Consider the following 21,198-nt stretch of genomic DNA (forward strand, 5'->3'; position numbering starts at 1 on the left):
TTGCTATTTCATTAATTATTTGAATGTTTGGAAGTCATTTCATACCTGAGTGATTAAACACTGACCCTTTTTCCAATGTACTTAACCAATGACCCAGGTCAGGCAGTTTCAGGGTAGACCCCGTTGAAACTCAACATGAAACAATGTTGATCTGTCACTCTGCACAATATCAATAACCGACAATATTGTTCTAAATACGAGATGACAACGTATTAATACTATTATCAACAACAGCTAGCACTTTTTCCAGATTATCTTGGTCAATTTGTTTTAAACGTGCAGCAACTTCCATATGGGATTATTTCCCTATAGCGTTATGAGTTGCATATATGAACCAATAGCGTTGTTGTAAGAGCGAAGTAGTGACAGCCATACCTTCATGAGTGCCTACAATCAAAGAATGTCTGCATTCTATCACAAGAACACCAACTACAGGAATAGTTACAAATGTAACATTTTGATCATTTAAGTCATAAGAATATTTTGAAGAAAGCCCTTTGGTAAAGTGGTGCTTTTAAATCCATTCATGGCAGCCAAGATATTATCAATACGAGTCTTTGAGTGAGTTACTGCTGTTATTTTAGCTGTGGCTACTGCAGATTTGGCCGCTTTATCAGCCAGAGAATTTCCTACAGCTTGTATTCCCACATGTTGATGACTCAATGTATGTACAACATGAGCTAGTGGCAACTTATCTTTAAAATTTGCCATGTTAACCCAAAGCAGATAGTGCTTTATTGTACTACCCTTGGAATCCTTAAAATCATTTTGTTGCCAAAAATGCAAGTTGTCATTAAAGGACTGTACACGGTAATACGAATCACACAAAAGGGTTAGGAATTCAGGATCCGTATTTTCGAGTGCAAGAAGCAAAGCCTTCAATTCACTGACTGCACAGTACAGTCTCCTAGAGATTGCATGCAAGTTATGTGCAGAATATAGCTTAGAACCTGTAGCTGGTTGAGCAGAACCATCAGTATAAATGACGGATCGATATTTATCAAGAGGCCAAATCAAAGAAGGCAAAGTATAAACGTGTTCATATTGCAAAAAAATTCTTGTGTTTTCAAAGAAGGGTCAAAGACTAAGTCACATCTATGGCTGTCAAGGACGTAACCCAATGTATCCATTGGGGATGGAGGGCTTTTGCGTAAGGGATGCTGGATTTTGTGACCACCTCTGAGGCAGGCAGAGGAGATACGACAATAATGCATTTCCCTTGAGCAAGTGGCCTTTCCTTAAGTGTGGCCATCTGTACTACAGTTGGAATTTTCTCAGTAGAAGCAAAATGCATTTCCACTGATTGAGATGGGATTTACATGCAATGGGTACCGATTCACCTTGATTAATGGTTACATATGTAAATCCAATTCCACCCAGCAAACCCGGATAGCCAAGTTAGTGGTATTAACCCATGTATGGAGGCGCTGTGCTTCAAGTAGATCAGATTGTAAAGATCTGAACGGGGCAGTTTGTTCCGATGTCCAGGAGGAAGTGAAAAAATCAGACCATATTAAGGCATAAAGAGGTTTAATACGTTTTGCATAATCGGGTATGTAGGTCTTGCCAACATTTTTAAATACCTGCAGAGTACTCTGAGTCTGAAAATGAGTACACTTCTCGAGAAAATGAGGGGCAAGACTTTTACCCTCATTTGTAAGTTCATTTCCCAGGAAGAGGACACTGAAAAATGCTATGAAAGACTTTTTGAAGTTAAACCTTTAGCCAAGTTCAGCAAATAATGAAATAATGCAAGCTACTCCTGCCAAATGGGGGTTTAATTCATCATCAGTTAGGTAGATATTATCAACTTAGGAAAGCGCATCAGCCTATGCTTTTCGGCCGTAGCCGTCCACAGGGAGATTGATATATATATATATATATATATATATATCAATCAATCTATCAATCGTAGCAACTCCTGTTTCCTCGGCGATTCCACACCAAACAGAAAGAAGGACCCCAAAGCAGCAGATGAGTTCTCAGTGGGAAGATTTATTTGCTCTCAAAAAATGGTATTCCAGGCATGACGCGTTTCGGTTAACCAGTAACCTTGATCACATAGCGACACTGCAGCTTGTTACATTCTTAAATACTAATTTTTTCAAACATTTCAGTCATGTGATGACAAACAGTGAAAAAATACTTCTGTTGACGTTATGTCCTTATATATCAATAGCGACCAGCTTAAACATTGGATAGGTTCTGGTTTATGATGTTATATACATATTACTGTATAAATGCATTATATAACAATGTGCAACATTGCGCAATAAATAACTAAAAACTATATGTATTGAGACTTAATTCTCGTTTTCATTATTTTTGCAGCATTATATTTAAGCGCAGTATTCCTTTGTATATAATGAAAAAATATATATATATATATTGAAACGCACCCTTTTATCATCAAAAAACAGGTTCCAACACAAACTGGCTCACTTTGATTGGCTTTATTGTGCCTGCATCCAACACCCCCATTGGGGGGGTGGGGTCGGGGTCATAGGTCCAGGCCCCCATCCCCTTGGCTGTTTTTTTCTGTAAATTAAAGGGGAGGGGGTGCTGCTCCCCTCTCTGAACCATTATTGGTCCCAGAGACAACATTCACAGGGTCACATATTTAAATAAAGGGAAGGTGGGCCATGTGCCCCCCTCTCCAAGCCTTGTTAGGCCCTGGGACCCCATCCCACCAGGGCCTTGGGGGTCAGGTTATCCCTTCACGGCCACCATATGTTTTTTTTGGGGTCTTTTTAGAACTTCAGGACAGGTGACTAAGTCCCAGAGTCCTGTAATGGCTGCCAGCAACATTTTACTCATGTTGCTACCAGCCATTCACAGTGCTGTGATTCCAGCAGGAGCGAGATGGCCCAAGGGAAATAAAGCTTCCTGGGTCAATCGGAACGCTCCATTTTTAATTTGGCACACTCGCAAGAGCCTCGGAGACTCCCTTGCAAGCCCAACCGTTCAGATATATTTCTTTTACTCTTATCTTAAAAAATCCTTTACGGATTTAGACTAAATCACAAAAATCATCTGCGGACTAAGATATAGCTTCCTGCAGAATTTGATGTAACTCTGTTCAGCAGTTTTTGCTTTAGCCAGTCTATCAAATGCATAGGTATTTTGCCTTTTTGGACCCCCTTTTTTTCTTTGCCCACCGCTAGACTGATCACCCTGAAACTTTCCAACAAGGAGCTGAGGTAGATTAACTTTATTCTGGAAAGTTTTGTGAAGATTGGTCAACCAGAGCCAAAGTTATAAGCAAACAAAAGAAAATGCTTAGACTATGGAAAAACAAACCTAACTAGAACTACCTAGTGGCGACTGCCTTTAGGTAATATATATTCATGCAAAGGTTACAGGGATGTTATAGTTGGGTTCAGATTTCACTTGTAGTTAGCCAGTGAAATTCAGCAGTTGCACTTACCTGAGCTAACTAACTTACGCCCCGGGGGGCGTGGCCACGACGGCGATCGGAATGGCTGCCTTTCCGTGAAGCTCCTCCACGCGGGCTCCTGACGGCGGCGGCCAAGATGTAAGCCGACATCCCAACTCCCCACATCTGTACGGATCCGAACACTGATGTCTCCCTGACCATCTGGGTGACTTTAAAGAACGCGGAGACGGCCTGAGGAGAGTGTACGGCGGAGGAGACTCGGGGCCTTCGGACCTCGGCGCCATCTTCTCTCACTGCGCCGGAACGCTGGTGAGTGCCGCGTGGGACCTGGTCGCTGGGCCTTCACCCCCCTAAATTCGTCGGCTGCGGTGGTTCCTGCGCGCCGCCTGTCCGATTCGGGCACCCAGAAGGGGGTTCCTGGTTCCCGATACGTTCGCGGCCCTTCGGCCTGCTGGGTGCCGGGACCGGGGCCTCGATTTTTGGGCCTGGGCCGGATGCTGGGCGGCGGGCGGGGACGCTCGCGGTGAGACGGCGGGGGTGTACGTGCTCGGGGGCCGAGCGACCGTGGGGTGCTGCTACGCGATTCTCGGCGGCCCTGCCTAGTAAACGCTCGTGGGACTATCGGACCCCTTCATTCCTCCTGCTCCACTCAACGGGAGAGGGCCGCTCCCCACCCCACCACATCCTGAGGGTGCAATCTACGCTTCGAACCATACATCGGACCCTGGGCCAGCAGTGTCTACCCCGGCCCTCACTCACCTGGCCCCACACTGACTGGTCGCTGAAACTCAACTGTTATTTCTGGCGCTTGGTACTGCTCTACCGCTCCCCCATTTTGCCGGAACACCCACACCACCACTCCCGGCACAGCTTCGCCTTGCTGGCGGCCGAGGCGATGGGGAAGAGGGATCCCAACCAGAGGAAGCTCAGCTTCGACAAAACTCCCCTCCTCTCCACTGATCCTCCGCCTGGTTCGGCAGCCGGGGCCTCCAGCGCTACGGACATGGGAGATGCGGCGGCTATGGTCGCCACCATGATGGGTGAAATGCGTGCAGGCTTTAAAGCGCTCGACACCAGCTTCGACAGCCTGGAACAGAAACTGGCGGAAATGGGGTCTAAGGTGCAGGCCCATGACAGAAGGCTCGATGTGGCTGAATCGCGAATATCAGACATCGAAGATGGCGCATCGAAATAGCTTAAGCGACTGGAGCGGGTCGAGAAAATTTTGAAAGACGTGGCCATTAAAAACGAAGATTTGGAAGCGCGCAGTAGACGAAATAACATTCGCATCCTTGGCGTGGCAGAAACAACGGCCACGGGCCAATTCGATGTTTTTGTCGAAACACTGTTGATCGAACTATTTGGCAGAGACACCTTTACCACAGGCTTTGTAGTTGAGCGTGCCCATCGGTCACTGGGGCCTAAACCTGGCCAACTACCAAGGCCCATCATCGCCAGGATCATGAACTTTAGAGACCGCAACGCTGTGCTGCGCGCAGCACGAGAGACTGGAGAAATACAGTGGCAAGGCAGCAGGCTGTCCTTCTTCCCCGACGTCACATTAACGGTACAGGAGGCACGTCGCAAATATAACTGAGTTAAATCCGCTCTCCGAAACTTAGGCCTTAAATACGGCATGCTGTACCCAGCTAGACTGAAGGTGGATGTGAATGCCAGGTTTCGCATTTTTGACTCTCCAGCCGAGGCCCAAGATTTCTGCCACAACAAGAAGCAGGGCTCAGCGGCAGCAACCGGTTCTCCTCCCAACTCTCCACCCCGAAACGACACTCAGTCCAGCGCTGACCTATTTACTGAAACTGGCCAGCGTTGACCACTCTGCATTGTCTCTATTTGCACCCTCGTCGATCTACAGCAGTTTTGATGTGGATCCACCCATGTTGTATGACTAGGTCCCCAGTTCGGTGACCGCCTGTTCGGTAGCCCGTATGGAGTGGCGTTGCCGCCCCCAATGGCGCGGGCCATGTTGTTACTATTTCCTGGGGTTTTATCCTTTCTTTATTTGCAATTTTATTGTTTCTTTGAATGGTTCTCACTTTTGTTATTTTGCATTATTGTTCAGCGATGGTCCGGGGATTGCCTCTCGTGGGATTCTGGGAGGCGGGTGGGGGGTGGGGCTTGTTTTATTTTATTGGTCATGTAAGTATGACACTAGCAGCGCGTGTCGTTTGAGCAATCAGTCACATGCACACTTGCTACAGACTACATTGACAATGGAACTATGGCCAGGATAGGCCTACAGACTGGTCCCTCCAAACTAACCTTGATGTCTTGGAATGTCCGGGGCTTGAACACTACAAGGAAACGCAAACAGGTGCTGGCATATGCGGCGCGACATGGGGTGGACGTCCTCTTTTTGCAAGAAACTCATTTGATACAGCAGGACGTGGCATCGGTGGCTAGAGGGTGGGGGTCACACAGAGTGTTTTCCTGCTATAGTAGGTTTGCTAGAGGCTCTGCGATCCTTGTGCACAAGCGAGTCCCGTTTGTAATGACTTGCAGTAAAACGGATAGGGAGGGCAGATATGCACTTGTTATGGGTGTGTTGTTCGGGTACAGGATTGCATTGATGGGTGTGTATGGCCCGAATGTGGATAACCCTGCTTTTTTTCAGGATGTACAGTTGACGCTGCTTCACTCTGATATTGACTTGTTGGTTCTGGGTGGAGATTTCAACATATTGATGAACCCCGACAGAGACAGCACCTCCCCCTCTCCTGACTGCAAACCCAGGTCACGTGCTGTTTTGGCGGAAATTTGTTCCCATTTCTCTTTAGTGAACATAGAGACTAGATTGCACCACCACACTCCGGCATATACGCATCACTCGGGCTTTCATAACACCATCACCCGTATTGATTATTGGCTCCTGTCCCCGGGAGTCGCAGGTTGGGTTGTTGGACTTTCCATGCTGCCTCGCACCCTCTCAGACCACTCTCCCATTGTTCTGACCCTTGAAATCCCCAGATTGGGAGGCTACGAAAGACAGTGGCGATTCCCTGGTAGGGCTCTGTTGGACCAGACTTTCAAGGAGGACATACGAACTGCTATCGACGACTACTTTGACATTAATACTGGCTCTGTTACCTCCTGGTCCACGCTATGGGAGGGCTTTAAGGCCACATTACGTGGGGTCTGCATTACCAAAAGTGTGGGTTCCTTGCGGGAGATTCGCTCCACTCTGACCCGCATTGAGGCGTATATTCTTAAAGTGGAGAAAGAGGCCCTCGAGCATCCTTTGGCAGACCACGAGGCTAAACGCCTGGCATTGCTTTTAGAATTTAGAGATGCAGCGGACAGGGAGGTAAAGTTCATGGGCAAATACTACACAGCGCGACAATACGGTGAGGGCGATAGGCCAGACAAACTACTTGCGCAAATGCTTCGCCCACCACACCAACCTGCTTACATCACTGAAGTACTTGACAAACAGGGTGCACTGCAACACTCCACTCCAGAGATTTTCAACACCTTCCTGTCATATTACAAGACTCTCTACACTTCCACACTCACGGGGGATCACTGTCATCCGGGTTTCTACTTGAATGAAATCGCCATGGTATACTTGGAGAAAAACATGCAGGAGTTTTTAGCCATGCCCATTGAACCGGATTTCATAAATGAGGCGATCGATTCCTTGCGCAGCTCTTCTGCTCCCGGCCTTGACAGCTACACAGCCGACTTCTATAAAGAGTACAAAGAAGAACTAGTGCCTAAACTGATCGAAGTGTACGCAGAAGCATTGGAGTCGGGCATTCTTCCACCCACGCTCCGGTAAGCGGTTATTGTTCTACTTCCCAAACAGGGCCGTGACCCCTCGTTGTGCAGCTCATATAGACCCCTGTCCCTCTTGAACCTCGATTACAAAATTCTGGCCAAAGTCCTGGCAATTAGGCTGGCACTATTAGTGGAAACTATAATTTCACCGGCTCAGTCCGGTTTCGTACCTCTCCGATCCACTTCTTTAAACCTTCGGACACTATTTTCGGTTTTACACAGGATAGACCCCTCCACACCGGCTGCAGCAGTGTTCCTGGACGCGGAGAAAGCGTTCAACACCCTGGAGTGGCCCTTTTTTCTATCTATTATGAGGAGAATGGGGATGCCTGCTATGTTTGTTGCGACGGTTGAGTTGCTGTACTCGGCTCCCACCACCCGCATACGACTCAACGGCACTATAACTGAAAACTTCGCACTCTCACGTGGCACCCGGCAGGGCTGTCCCCTGTCCCCACTCCTGTTCATCATAGTGATGGACCCCCTGGTGCGGCATTTCCAGGAGAAACATCTACACCGTGGTCTCCAGTTTCGCACCGGTCCCCTGCTGATCTCGCTGTATGCCGATGACACAGTACTATATGTTCGCACTCCCCAGTTCAACCTTGAACCACTATTGACGGAGCTTTCCCGATTTGGCGAATATTCAGGCCTTAAAATAAATTGGCATGAGTCAGTAATTTTCCCGCTCACCCCCTCCACCGCACAGTGGACCTGCTCGTTCCCTTTGGAATGGTGCACGAACTCCGTGAAATATTTGGGAATACATGTTCACCTCGACACGGTTTCCATTGTCCAACTGAACTACGGTCGCGCCCTTGATTTTTTAGAAGACAATACGGAGCGCTGGATATTCCTCCCACTGTCTAAGGCTGGACGGATTGCCATCATTAAAATGATTGTACTTCCCAGGTTTTTAGGTCTCGTGACCTACAATGCGCGCAAGCGCATTGAGGGAGCGAGAATTCAAGTCCTCGAAATCCTCGTCAAACCAAGGGCTTCTTGCGCTGCGGTTTTCTTAGAGTTCAGGTGAATCACGTGAGCAAACAAGCACGCGCATTCACGGCCTGGGCTTCTCCTCCCCTAATTATTCATGGCCGGCCGCAGGCCGGCCGTACTTTCAGTTCACATCAAAGGGCTTCGCCCAGCGTGCGCTCTGCGGCTTCTCCTCCCCTATGCCTGTTTATCTGCATTCTTCTCTGCAAAGTGACCCTTTTCTTTCACCCGCAGCCTCCTCTCGCCCCTGCAACGCTCCTGCCTCCCCCCTCACCGTTTGTGACTGAACTACAGTGAACCTATGCCTTCTTGTTTTATTCTGCTTTCCCATTTGTTACTTGTTTACATGTTTTCTCTTTCCGATTGGCTGGGGCTGTTCAGCGAGCAATGCTTATATATCAGAAAGCATTGAATTGCTTAACAAAGAACAAATGTGTGCGTCTCTCCATGCAGCACATATCGTGTTTTGAACATTGTTTACGTCTTGGGTTACAAAAAAAAGCAGAAAACTCCTTTTAAAATAAGTGTGCTGCAGAACTGCAAACTACTCGATGGATGACACCCGCACGCTAACATGTTTTCGCACAGGGAGCTGTCAGCAGCCTACTTATCAGCTCCACTCCAAGAGGAGACCGGTGGGAATATAACATGTAGTATGCACTGATTCAAAATAAAAACTAGAGAAAATGCTTGTCTTACACAAAACAATACAGTAGGGGTGAAATACAGCTTGAACTCATGGCATGGGAGCGTCTCCGTGTCGCAATTATTATCACCCTGCCTTCTGGGAATTGTAGTTCATTGTTTCCCATTACACACATGGCATTAAACTGTCCTGTTGACTAATAAGTTGGGATGGCTGAGCACGACAAACATCAGAGGGCCACTTGGGAGCTATGAAGATGAATAACTTGTTTATATAAGGTCACTGTTTACTTTTTTCTCATTGTTTTACATAGCATAACCTTGACCATAAGGTATTGAGTATCAGAGCGCTTTACATGATCACCAGTTTTGTTACAGATGGACACATTTATTTTTTGTTAGGTACTCGGAGATTAAGTTTGCCCAGAATCACACAATGTTGAGCGTCGTTGCGGAGACTCAAACCTGGTTTCCCAGATTAGAGGTCGACTGCCCCGTTAGGCTATATCCTCTCCCTATGTTCCAATAAAATAATGATTATCGTAAAGCATCACTCTTTAGGGTGTTAAGATTCCGTTTAAAAACGAAAGAGCGAGAGACTGTGTGAGCAAGTGTACCTTCTCTGTGTATTTTTCTTTCCGCAAGCATAGTTCTACAGACACTGTCACACTGCTAGCCACTCACTACCTACCTGTGGGAGACATCCTAAAGCATGATACACAAGGGTCTGGCTGAAGACTGTGGCCCTTGCACAATTTGAAAGGCACTGGGCGAGAGGTGGTACACCACTGGGGAAACGGTGCATGGATTTAGGCAGCGAGCGGCCACGGAGTGCTAAACCTGGATGCTCAAGAGGCATTGGCGGCGGCGCCTCCTCCCGACTCTTCCACCAGCTTCAGTGGCGCAGCGAGGTCACCTGAAGGCACAGAGCAACAGAGATCCAGACATACTGACAGTGATCGCACTCGCCAAAGCACACACATGCTTTCCAAAGCGTCTTAAACAAGCAATGAAGTGCGTGCAAACAAGCAACATAGGTGCGTGTGCAGCAGCTACACAGCTTCATTCACCTCAAGGCACAAACTCTGAGTGTCGGCGTCAGATCTCTGTGCCTTCCAAAAATAAAACTCTAAAGTATCCTCAGGATAACAGTCTTAAATTAATTAGTGGAAAGAAACAAAGAGCAAAGAGAATTATGTTTTAAACAAAAAATGTTGTACTAGAGAAACAAATTGATTACGGGAGATAGATACAAACAAATCAATTGTAGCATAAAATCATGAACAAAGATGGGCAAAATTCACTCTATAGTTCATGACTCAAAACATCAACTCCTAATTAATGAGGAAAAAGAACCCAAATTAATCAATAAAAAGTGGTTGTAAATTTGTGTTTGCAAAACAACATTAAAGGAGATGATGAACTGTTGACGTTTCGGTCTTGGCTGCAGGCGTCAAAAAGACCATCAGGACGATGTTTATTCAAGTGCTGAAAAAGGACTCCCTTAGAGTATAGGAGTTTAGACCACCTCCGTGAGTCTGCAGGAGTTTGGTTGACAGCAATTGAAATACTTGACAATAAGGAGATGCAAACCTCAGTAGGTCATAGTAGGGAAAACTACTGTATGCATGAATCGGGGTTGTAGAGCGATTGTATTCTAAAGGCAGCTCGGTCGGCAAACAGAGTATCCTGACCCGTTCATCTGTTCTCATCACCTCACACGTATGGGACGTAACTAGAATTGAGGAATCCATCCCATGTGTGAAGAGATTTGGGGAACTTTTGATCTTGTTTGACTGTAAAGGTCTTTCTTCAATTATATTTTGATTGTGCTATTGTCACACCACCTTTACCCAGTCCCCCACCTATCCAATCACCCCCATCTTACCCAATTTACCCTTTCTTTCCCCTCACTGAGAGCACGCTCAATTTTATTAGTATACAGACAACTTTGACTAACAAGAGTTATGTTTGTATTTTGTTGACTTAATATTGTGAGTAATACTTTTGGAGCTATATAATTGATTTTGAGTCTCCATTTTCTCTATGCTCATTAAATTCATAGTTTGCAAAAGTTATATGATGACTATGCGATTAATTTTTGCTATTTCATTAATTATTTGAATGTTTGGAAGTCATTTCATACCTGAGTGATTAAACACTGACCCTTTTTCCAATGTACTTAACCAATGACCCAGGTCAGGCAGTTTCAGGGTAGACCCCGTTGAAACTCAACATGAAACAATGTTGATCTGTCACTCTGCACAATATCAATAACCGACAATATTGTTCTAAATACGAGATGACAACGTATTAATACTATTATCAACAACAGCTAGCACTTTTTCCAGATTATCTTGGTCAATTTGTTTTAAACGTGCAGCAACTTCCATATGGGATTATTTCCCTATAGCGTTATGAGTTGCATATATGAACCAATAGCGTTGTTGTAAGAGCGAAGTAGTGACAGCCATACCTTCATGAGTGCCTACAATCAAAGAATGTCTGCATTCTATCACAAGAACACCAACTACAGGAATAGTTACAAATGTAACATTTTGATCATTTAAGTCATAAGAATATTTTGAAGAAAGCCCTTTGGTAAAGTGGTGCTTTTAAATCCATTCATGGCAGCCAAGATATTATCAATACGAGTCTTTGAGTGAGTTACTGCTGTTATTTTAGCTGTGGCTACTGCAGATTTGGCCGCTTTATCAGCCAGAGAATTTCCTACAGCTTGTATTCCCACATGTTGATGACTCAATGTATGTACAACATGAGCTAGTGGCAACTTATCTTTAAAATTTGCCATGTTAACCCAAAGCAGATAGTGCTTTATTGTACTACCCTTGGAATCCTTAAAATCATTTTGTTGCCAAAAATGCAAGTTGTCATTAAAGGACTGTACACGGTAATACGAATCACACAAAAGGGTTAGGAATTCAGGATCCGTATTTTCGAGTGCAAGAAGCAAAGCCTTCAATTCACTGACTGCACAGTACAGTCTCCTAGAGATTGCATGCAAGTTATGTGCAGAATATAGCTTAGAACCTGTAGCTGGTTGAGCAGAACCATCAGTATAAATGACGGATCGATATTTATCAAGAGGCCAAATCAAAGAAGGCAAAGTATAAACGTGTTCATATTGCAAAAAAATTCTTGTGTTTTCAAAGAAGGGTCAAAGACTAAGTCACATCTATGGCTGTCAAGGACGTAACCCAATGTATCCATTGGGGATGGAGGGCTTTTGCGTAAGGGATGCTGGATTTTGTGACCACCTCTGAGGCAGGCAGAGGAGATACGACAATAATGCATTTCCCTTGAGCAAGTGGCCTTTCCTTAAGTGTGGCCATCTGTACTACAGTTGGAATTTTCTCAGTAGAAGCAAAATGCATTTCCACTGATTGAGATGGGATTTACATGCAATGGGTACCGATTCACCTTGATTAATGGTTACATATGTAAATCCAATTCCACCCAGCAAACCCGGATAGCCAAGTTAGTGGTATTAACCCATGTATGGAGGCGCTGTGCTTCAAGTAGATCAGATTGTAAAGATCTGAACGGGGCAGTTTGTTCCGATGTCCAGGAGGAAGTGAAAAAATCAGACCATATTAAGGCATAAAGAGGTTTAATACGTTTTGCATAATCGGGTATGTAGGTCTTGCCAACATTTTTAAATACCTGCAGAGTACTCTGAGTCTGAAAATGAGTACACTTCTCGAGAAAATGAGGGGCAAGACTTTTACCCTCATTTGTAAGTTCATTTCCCAGGAAGAGGACACTGAAAAATGCTATGAAAGACTTTTTGAAGTTAAACCTTTAGCCAAGTTCAGCAAATAATGAAATAATGCAAGCTACTCCTGCCAAATGGGGGTTTAATTCATCATCAGTTAGGTAGATATTATCAACTTAGGAAAGCGCATCAGCCTATGCTTTTCGGCCGTAGCCGTCCACAGGGAGATTGATATATATATATATATATATATATATATATCAATCAATCTATCAATCGTAGCAACTCCTGTTTCCTCGGCGATTCCACACCAAACAGAAAGAAGGACCCCAAAGCAGCAGATGAGTTCTCAGTGGGAAGATTTATTTGCTCTCAAAAAATGGTATTCCAGGCATGACGCGTTTCGGTTAACCAGTAACCTTGATCACATAGCGACACTGCAGCTTGTTACATTCTTAAATACTAATTTTTTCAAACATTTCAGTCATGTGATGACAAACAGTGAAAAAATACTTCTGTTGACGTTATGTCCTTATATATCAATAGCGACCAGCTTAAACATTGGATAGGTTCTGGTTTATGATGTTATATACATATTACTGTATAAATGCATTATATAACAATGTGCAACATTGCGCAATAAATAACTAAAAACTATATGTATTGAGACTTAATTCTCGTTTTCATTATTTTTGCAGCATTATATTTAAGCGCAGTATTCCTTTGTATATAATGAAAATATATATATATATTGAAACGCACCCTTTTATCATCAAAAAACAGGTTCCAACACAAACTGGCTCACTTTGATTGGCTTTATTGTGCCTGCATCCAACACCCCCATTGGGGGGGTGGGGTCGGGGTCATAGGTCCAGGCCCCCATCCCCTTGGCTGTTTTTTTCTGTAAATTAAAGGGGAGGGGGTGCTGCTCCCCTCTCTGAACCATTATTGGTCCCAGAGACAACATTCACAGGGTCACATATTTAAATAAAGGGAAGGTGGGCCATGTGCCCCCCTCTCCAAGCCTTGTTAGGCCCTGGGACCCCATCCCACCAGGGCCTTGGGGGTCAGGTTATCCCTTCACGGCCACCATATGTTTTTTTTGGGGTCTTTTTAGAACTTCAGGACAGGTGACTAAGTCCCAGAGTCCTGTAATGGCTGCCAGCAACATTTTACTCATGTTGCTACCAGCCATTCACAGTGCTGTGATTCCAGCAGGAGCGAGATGGCCCAAGGGAAATAAAGCTTCCTGGGTCAATCGGAACGCTCCATTTTTAATTTGGCACACTCGCAAGAGCCTCGGAGACTCCCTTGCAAGCCCAACCGTTCAGATATATTTCTTTTACTCTTATCTTAAAAAATCCTTTACGGATTTAGACTAAATCACAAAAATCATCTGCGGACTAAGATATAGCTTCCTGCAGAATTTGATGTAACTCTGTTCAGCAGTTTTTGCTTTAGCCAGTCTATCAAATGCATAGGTATTTTGCCTTTTTGGACCCCCTTTTTTTCTTTGCCCACCGCTAGACTGATCACCCTGAAACTTTCCAACAAGGAGCTGAGGTAGATTAACTTTATTCTGGAAAGTTTTGTGAAGATTGGTCAACCAGAGCCAAAGTTATAAGCAAACAAAAGAAAATGCTTAGACTATGGAAAAACAAACCTAACTAGAACTACCTAGTGGCGACTGCCTTTAGGTAATATATATTCATGCAAAGGTTACAGGGATGTTATAGTTGGGTTCAGATTTCACTTGTAGTTAGCCAGTGAAATTCAGCAGTTGCACTTACCTGAGCTAACTAACTTACGCCCCGGGGGGCGTGGCCACGACGGCGATCGGAATGGCTGCCTTTCCGTGAAGCTCCTCCACGCGGGCTCCTGACGGCGGCGGCCAAGATGTAAGCCGACATCCCAACTCCCCACATCTGTACGGATCCGAACACTGATGTCTCCCTGACCATCTGGGTGACTTTAAAGAACGCGGAGACGGCCTGAGGAGAGTGTACGGCGGAGGAGACTCGGGGCCTTCGGACCTCGGCGCCATCTTCTCTCACTGCGCCGGAACGCTGGTGAGTGCCGCGTGGGACCTGGTCGCTGGGCCTTCACCCCCCTAAATTCGTCGGCTGCGGTGGTTCCTGCGCGCCGCCTGTCCGATTCGGGCACCCAGAAGGGGGTTCCTGGTTCCCGATACGTTCGCGGCCCTTCGGCCTGCTGGGTGCCGGGACCGGGGCCTCGATTTTTGGGCCTGGGCCGGATGCTGGGCGGCGGGCGGGGACGCTCGCGGTGAGACGGCGGGGGTGTACGTGCTCGGGGGCCGAGCGACCGTGGGGTGCTGCTACGCGATTCTCGGCGGCCCTGCCTAGTAAACGCTCGTGGGACTATCGGACCCCTTCATTCCTCCTGCTCCACTCAACGGGAGAGGGCCGCTCCCCACCCCACCACATCCTGAGGGTGCAATCTACGCTTCGAACCATACATCGGACCCTGGGCCAGCAGTGTCTACCCCGGCCCTCACTCACCTGGCCCCACACTGACTGGTCGCTGAAACTCAACTGTTATTTCTGGCGCTTGGTACTGCTCTACCGCTCCCCCATTTTGCCGGAACACCCACACCACCACTCCCGGCACAGCTTCGCCTTGCTGGCGGCCGAGGCGATGGGGAAGAGGGATCCCAACCAGAGGAAGCTCAGCTTCGACAAAACTCCCCTCCTCTCCACTGATCCTCCGCCTGGTTCGGCAGCCGGGGCCTCCAGCGCTACGGACATGGGAGATGCGGCGGCTATGGTCGCCACCATGATGGGTGAAATGCGTGCAGGCTTTAAAGCGCTCGACACCAGCTTCGACAGCCTGGAACAGAAACTGGCGGAAATGGGGTCTAAGGTGCAGGCCCATGACAGAAGGCTCGATGTGGCTGAATCGCGAATATCAGACATCGAAGATGGCGCATCGAAATAGCTTAAGCGACTGGAGCGGGTCGAGAAAATTTTGAAAGACGTGGCCATTAAAAACGAAGATTTGGAAGCGCGCAGTAGACGAAATAACATTCGCATCCTTGGCGTGGCAGAAACAACGGCCACGGGCCAATTCGATGTTTTTGTCGAAACACTGTTGATCGAACTATTTGGCAGAGACACCTTTACCACAGGCTTTGTAGTTGAGCGTGCCCATCGGTCACTGGGGCCTAAACCTGGCCAACTACCAAGGCCCATCATCGCCAGGATCATGAACTTTAGAGACCGCAACGCTGTGCTGCGCGCAGCACGAGAGACTGGAGAAATACAGTGGCAAGGCAGCAGGCTGTCCTTCTTCCCCGACGTCACATTAACGGTACAGGAGGCACGTCGCAAATATAACTGAGTTAAATCCGCTCTCCGAAACTTAGGCCTTAAATACGGCATGCTGTACCCAGCTAGACTGAAGGTGGATGTGAATGCCAGGTTTCGCATTTTTGACTCTCCAGCCGAGGCCCAAGATTTCTGCCACAACAAGAAGCAGGGCTCAGCGGCAGCAACCGGTTCTCCTCCCAACTCTCCACCCCGAAACGACACTCAGTCCAGCGCTGACCTATTTACTGAAACTGGCCAGCGTTGACCACTCTGCATTGTCTCTATTTGCACCCTCGTCGATCTACAGCAGTTTTGATGTGGATCCACCCATGTTGTATGACTAGGTCCCCAGTTCGGTGACCGCCTGTTCGGTAGCCCGTATGGAGTGGCGTTGCCGCCCCCAATGGCGCGGGCCATGTTGTTACTATTTCCTGGGGTTTTATCCTTTCTTTATTTGCAATTTTATTGTTTCTTTGAATGGTTCTCACTTTTGTTATTTTGCATTATTGTTCAGCGATGGTCCGGGGATTGCCTCTCGTGGGATTCTGGGAGGCGGGTGGGGGGTGGGGCTTGTTTTATTTTATTGGTCATGTAAGTATGACACTAGCAGCGCGTGTCGTTTGAGCAATCAGTCACATGCACACTTGCTACAGACTACATTGACAATGGAACTATGGCCAGGATAGGCCTACAGACTGGTCCCTCCAAACTAACCTTGATGTCTTGGAATGTCCGGGGCTTGAACACTACAAGGAAACGCAAACAGGTGCTGGCATATGCGGCGCGACATGGGGTGGACGTCCTCTTTTTGCAAGAAACTCATTTGATACAGCAGGACGTGGCATCGGTGGCTAGAGGGTGGGGGTCACACAGAGTGTTTTCCTGCTATAGTAGGTTTGCTAGAGGCTCTGCGATCCTTGTGCACAAGCGAGTCCCGTTTGTAATGACTTGCAGTAAAACGGATAGGGAGGGCAGATATGCACTTGTTATGGGTGTGTTGTTCGGGTACAGGATTGCATTGATGGGTGTGTATGGCCCGAATGTGGATAACCCTGCTTTTTTTCAGGATGTACAGTTGACGCTGCTTCACTCTGATATTGACTTGTTGGTTCTGGGTGGAGATTTCAACATATTGATGAACCCCGACAGAGACAGCACCTCCCCCTCTCCTGACTGCAAACCCAGGTCACGTGCTGTTTTGGCGGAAATTTGTTCCCATTTCTCTTTAGTGAACATAGAGACTAGATTGCACCACCACACTCCGGCATATACGCATCACTCGGGCTTTCATAACACCATCACCCGTATTGATTATTGGCTCCTGTCCCCGGGAGTCGCAGGTTGGGTTGTTGGACTTTCCATGCTGCCTCGCACCCTCTCAGACCACTCTCCCATTGTTCTGACCCTTGAAATCCCCAGATTGGGAGGCTACGAAAGACAGTGGCGATTCCCTGGTAGGGCTCTGTTGGACCAGACTTTCAAGGAGGACATACGAACTGCTATCGACGACTACTTTGACATTAATACTGGCTCTGTTACCTCCTGGTCCACGCTATGGGAGGGCTTTAAGGCCACATTACGTGGGGTCTGCATTACCAAAAGTGTGGGTTCCTTGCGGGAGATTCGCTCCACCCTGACCCGCATTGAGGCGTATATTCTTAAAGTGGAGAAAGAGGCCCTCGAGCATCCTTTGGCAGACCACGAGGCTAAACGCCTGGCATTGCTTTTAGAATTTAGAGATGCAGCGGACAGGGAGGTAAAGTTCATGGGCAAATACTACACAGCGCGACAATACGGTGAGGGCGATAGGCCAGACAAACTACTTGCGCAAATGCTTCGCCCACCACACCAACCTGCTTACATCACTGAAGTACTTGACAAACAGGGTGCACTGCAACACTCCACTCCAGAGATTTTCAACACCTTCCTGTCATATTACAAGACTCTCTACACTTCCACACTCACGGGGGATCACTGTCATCCGGGTTCCTACTTGAATGAAATCGCCATGGTATACTTGGAGAAAAACATGCAGGAGTTTTTAGCCATGCCCATTGAACCGGATTTCATAAATGAGGCGATCGATTCCTTGCGCAGCTCTTCTGCTCCCGGCCTTGACAGCTACACAGCCGACTTCTATAAAGAGTACAAAGAAGAACTAGTGCCTAAACTGATCGAAGTGTACGCAGAAGCATTGGAGTCGGGCATTCTTCCACCCACGCTCCGGTAAGCGGTTATTGTTCTACTTCCCAAACAGGGCCGTGACCCCTCGTTGTGCAGCTCATATAGACCCCTGTCCCTCTTGAACCTCGATTACAAAATTCTGGCCAAAGTCCTGGCAATTAGGCTGGCACTATTAGTGGAAACTATAATTTCACCGGCTCAGTCCGGTTTCGTACCTCACCGATCCACTTCTTTAAACCTTCGGACACTATTTTCGGTTTTACACAGGATAGACCCCTCCACACCGGCTGCAGCAGTGTTCCTGGACGCGGAGAAAGCGTTCAACACCCTGGAGTGGCCCTTTTTTCTATCTATTATGAGGAGAATGGGGATGCCTGCTATGTTTGTTGCGACGGTTGAGTTGCTGTACTCGGCTCCCACCACCCGCATACGACTCAACGGCACTATAACTGAAAACTTCGCACTCTCACGTTGCCCCCGGCAGGGCTGTCCCCTGTCCCCACTCCTGTTCATCATAGTGATGGACCCCCTGGTGCGGCATTTCCAGGAGAAACATCTACACCGTGGTCTCCAGTTTCGCACCGGTCCCCTGCTGATCTCGCTGTATGCCGATGACACAGTACTATATGTTCGCACTCCCCAGTTCAACCTTGAACCACTATTGACGGAGCTTTCCCGATTTGGCGAATATTCAGGCCTTAAAATAAATTGGCATGAGTCAGTAATTTTCCCGCTCACCCCCTCCACCGCACAGTGGACCTGCTCGTTCCCTTTGGAATGGTGCACGAACTCCGTGAAATATTTGGGAATACATGTTCACCTCGACACGGTTTCCATTGTCCAACTGAACTACGGTCGCGCCCTTGATTTTTTAGAAGACAATACGGAGCGCTGGATATTCCTCCCACTGTCTAAGGCTGGACGGATTGCCATCATTAAAATGATTGTACTTCCCAGGTTTTTAGGTCTCGTGACCTACAATGCGCGCAAGCGCATTGAGGGAGCGAGAATTCAAGTCCTCGAAATCCTCGTCAAACCAAGGGCTTCTTGCGCTGCGGTTTTCTTAGAGTTCAGGTGAATCACGTGAGCAAACAAGCACGCGCATTCACGGCCTGGGCTTCTCCTCCCCTAATTATTCATGGCCGGCCGCAGGCCGGCCGTACTTTCAGTTCACATCAAAGGGCTTCGCCCAGCGTGCGCTCTGCGGCTTCTCCTCCCCTATGCCTGTTTATCTGCATTCTTCTCTGCAAAGTGACCCTTTTCTTTCACCCGCAGCCTCCTCTCGCCCCTGCAACGCTCCTGCCTCCCCCCTCACCGTTTGTGACTGAACTACAGTGAACCTATGCCTTCTTGTTTTATTCTGCTTTCCCATTTGTTACTTGTTTACATGTTTTCTCTTTCCGATTGGCTGGGGCTGTTCAGCGAGCAATGCTTATATATCAGAAAGCATTGAATTGCTTAACAAAGAACAAATGTGTGCGTCTCTCCATGCAGCACATATCGTGTTTTGAACATTGTTTACGTCTTGGGTTACAAAAAAAAGCAGAAAACTCCTTTTAAAATAAGTGTGCTGCAGAACTGCAAACTACTCGATGGATGACACCCGCACGCTAACATGTTTTCGCACAGGGAGCTGTCAGCAGCCTACTTATCAGCTCCACTCCAAGAGGAGACCGGTGGGAATATAACATGTAGTATGCACTGATTCAAAATAAAAACTAGAGAAAATGCTTGTCTTACACAAAACAATACAGTAGGGGTGAAATACAGCTTGAACTCATGGCATGGGAGCGTCTCCGTGTCGCAATTATTATCACCCTGCCTTCTGGGAATTGTAGTTCATTGTTTCCCATTACACACATGGCATTAAACTGTCCTGTTGACTAATAAGTTGGGATGGCTGAGCACGACAAACATCAGAGGGCCACTTGGGAGCTATGAAGATGAATAACTTGTTTATATAAGGTCACTGTTTACTTTTTTCTCATTGTTTTACATAGCATAACCTTGACCATAAGGTATTGAGTATCAGAGCGCTTTACATGATCACCAGTTTTGTTACAGATGGACACATTTATTTTTTGTTAGGTACTCGGAGATTAAGTTTGCCCAGAATCACACAATGTTGAGCGTCGTTGCGGAGACTCAAACCTGGTTTCCCAGATTAGAGGTCGACTGCCCCGTTAGGCTATATCCTCTCCCTATGTTCCAATAAAATAATGATTATCGTAAAGCATCACTCTTTAGGGTGTTAAGATTCCGTTTAAAAACGAAAGAGCGAGAGACTGTGTGAGCAAGTGTACCTTCTCTGTGTATTTTTCTTTCCGCAAGCATAGTTCTACAGACACTGTCACACTGCTAGCCACTCACTACCTACCTGTGGGAGACATCCTAAAGCATGATACACAAGGGTCTGGCTGAAGACTGTGGCCCTTGCACAATTTGAAAGGCACTGGGCGAGAGGTGGTACACCACTGGGGAAACGGTGCATGGATTTAGGCAGCGAGCGGCCACGGAGTGCTAAACCTGGATGCTCAAGAGGCATTGGCGGCGGCGCCTCCTCCCGACTCTTCCACCAGCTTCAGTGGCGCAGCGAGGTCACCTGAAGGCACAGAGCAACAGAGATCCAGACATACTGACAGTGATCGCACTCGCCAAAGCACACACATGCTTTCCAAAGCGTCTTAAACAAGCAATGAAGTGCGTGCAAACAAGCAACATAGGTGCGTGTGCAGCAGCTACACAGCTTCATTCACCTCAAGGCACAAACTCTGAGTGTCGGCGTCAGATCTCTGTGCCTTCCAAAAATAAAACTCTAAAGTATCCTCAGGATAACAGTCTTAAATTAATTAGTGGAAAGAAACAAAGAGCAAAGAGAATTATGTTTTAAACAAAAAATGTTGTACTAGAGAAACAAATTGATTACGGGAGATAGATACAAACAAATCAATTGTAGCATAAAATCATGAACAAAGATGGGCAAAATTCACTCTATAGTTCATGACTCAAAACATCAACTCCTAATTAATGAGGAAAAAGAACCCAAATTAATCAATAAAAAGTGGTTGTAAATTTGTGTTTGCAAAACAACATTAAAGGAGATGATGAACTGTTGACGT

Source organism: Lissotriton vulgaris, chromosome 5, assembly GCF_964263255.1.
Source record: "Lissotriton vulgaris chromosome 5, aLisVul1.2, whole genome shotgun sequence".
Taxonomy (NCBI): Eukaryota; Metazoa; Chordata; class Amphibia; order Caudata; family Salamandridae; genus Lissotriton; species Lissotriton vulgaris.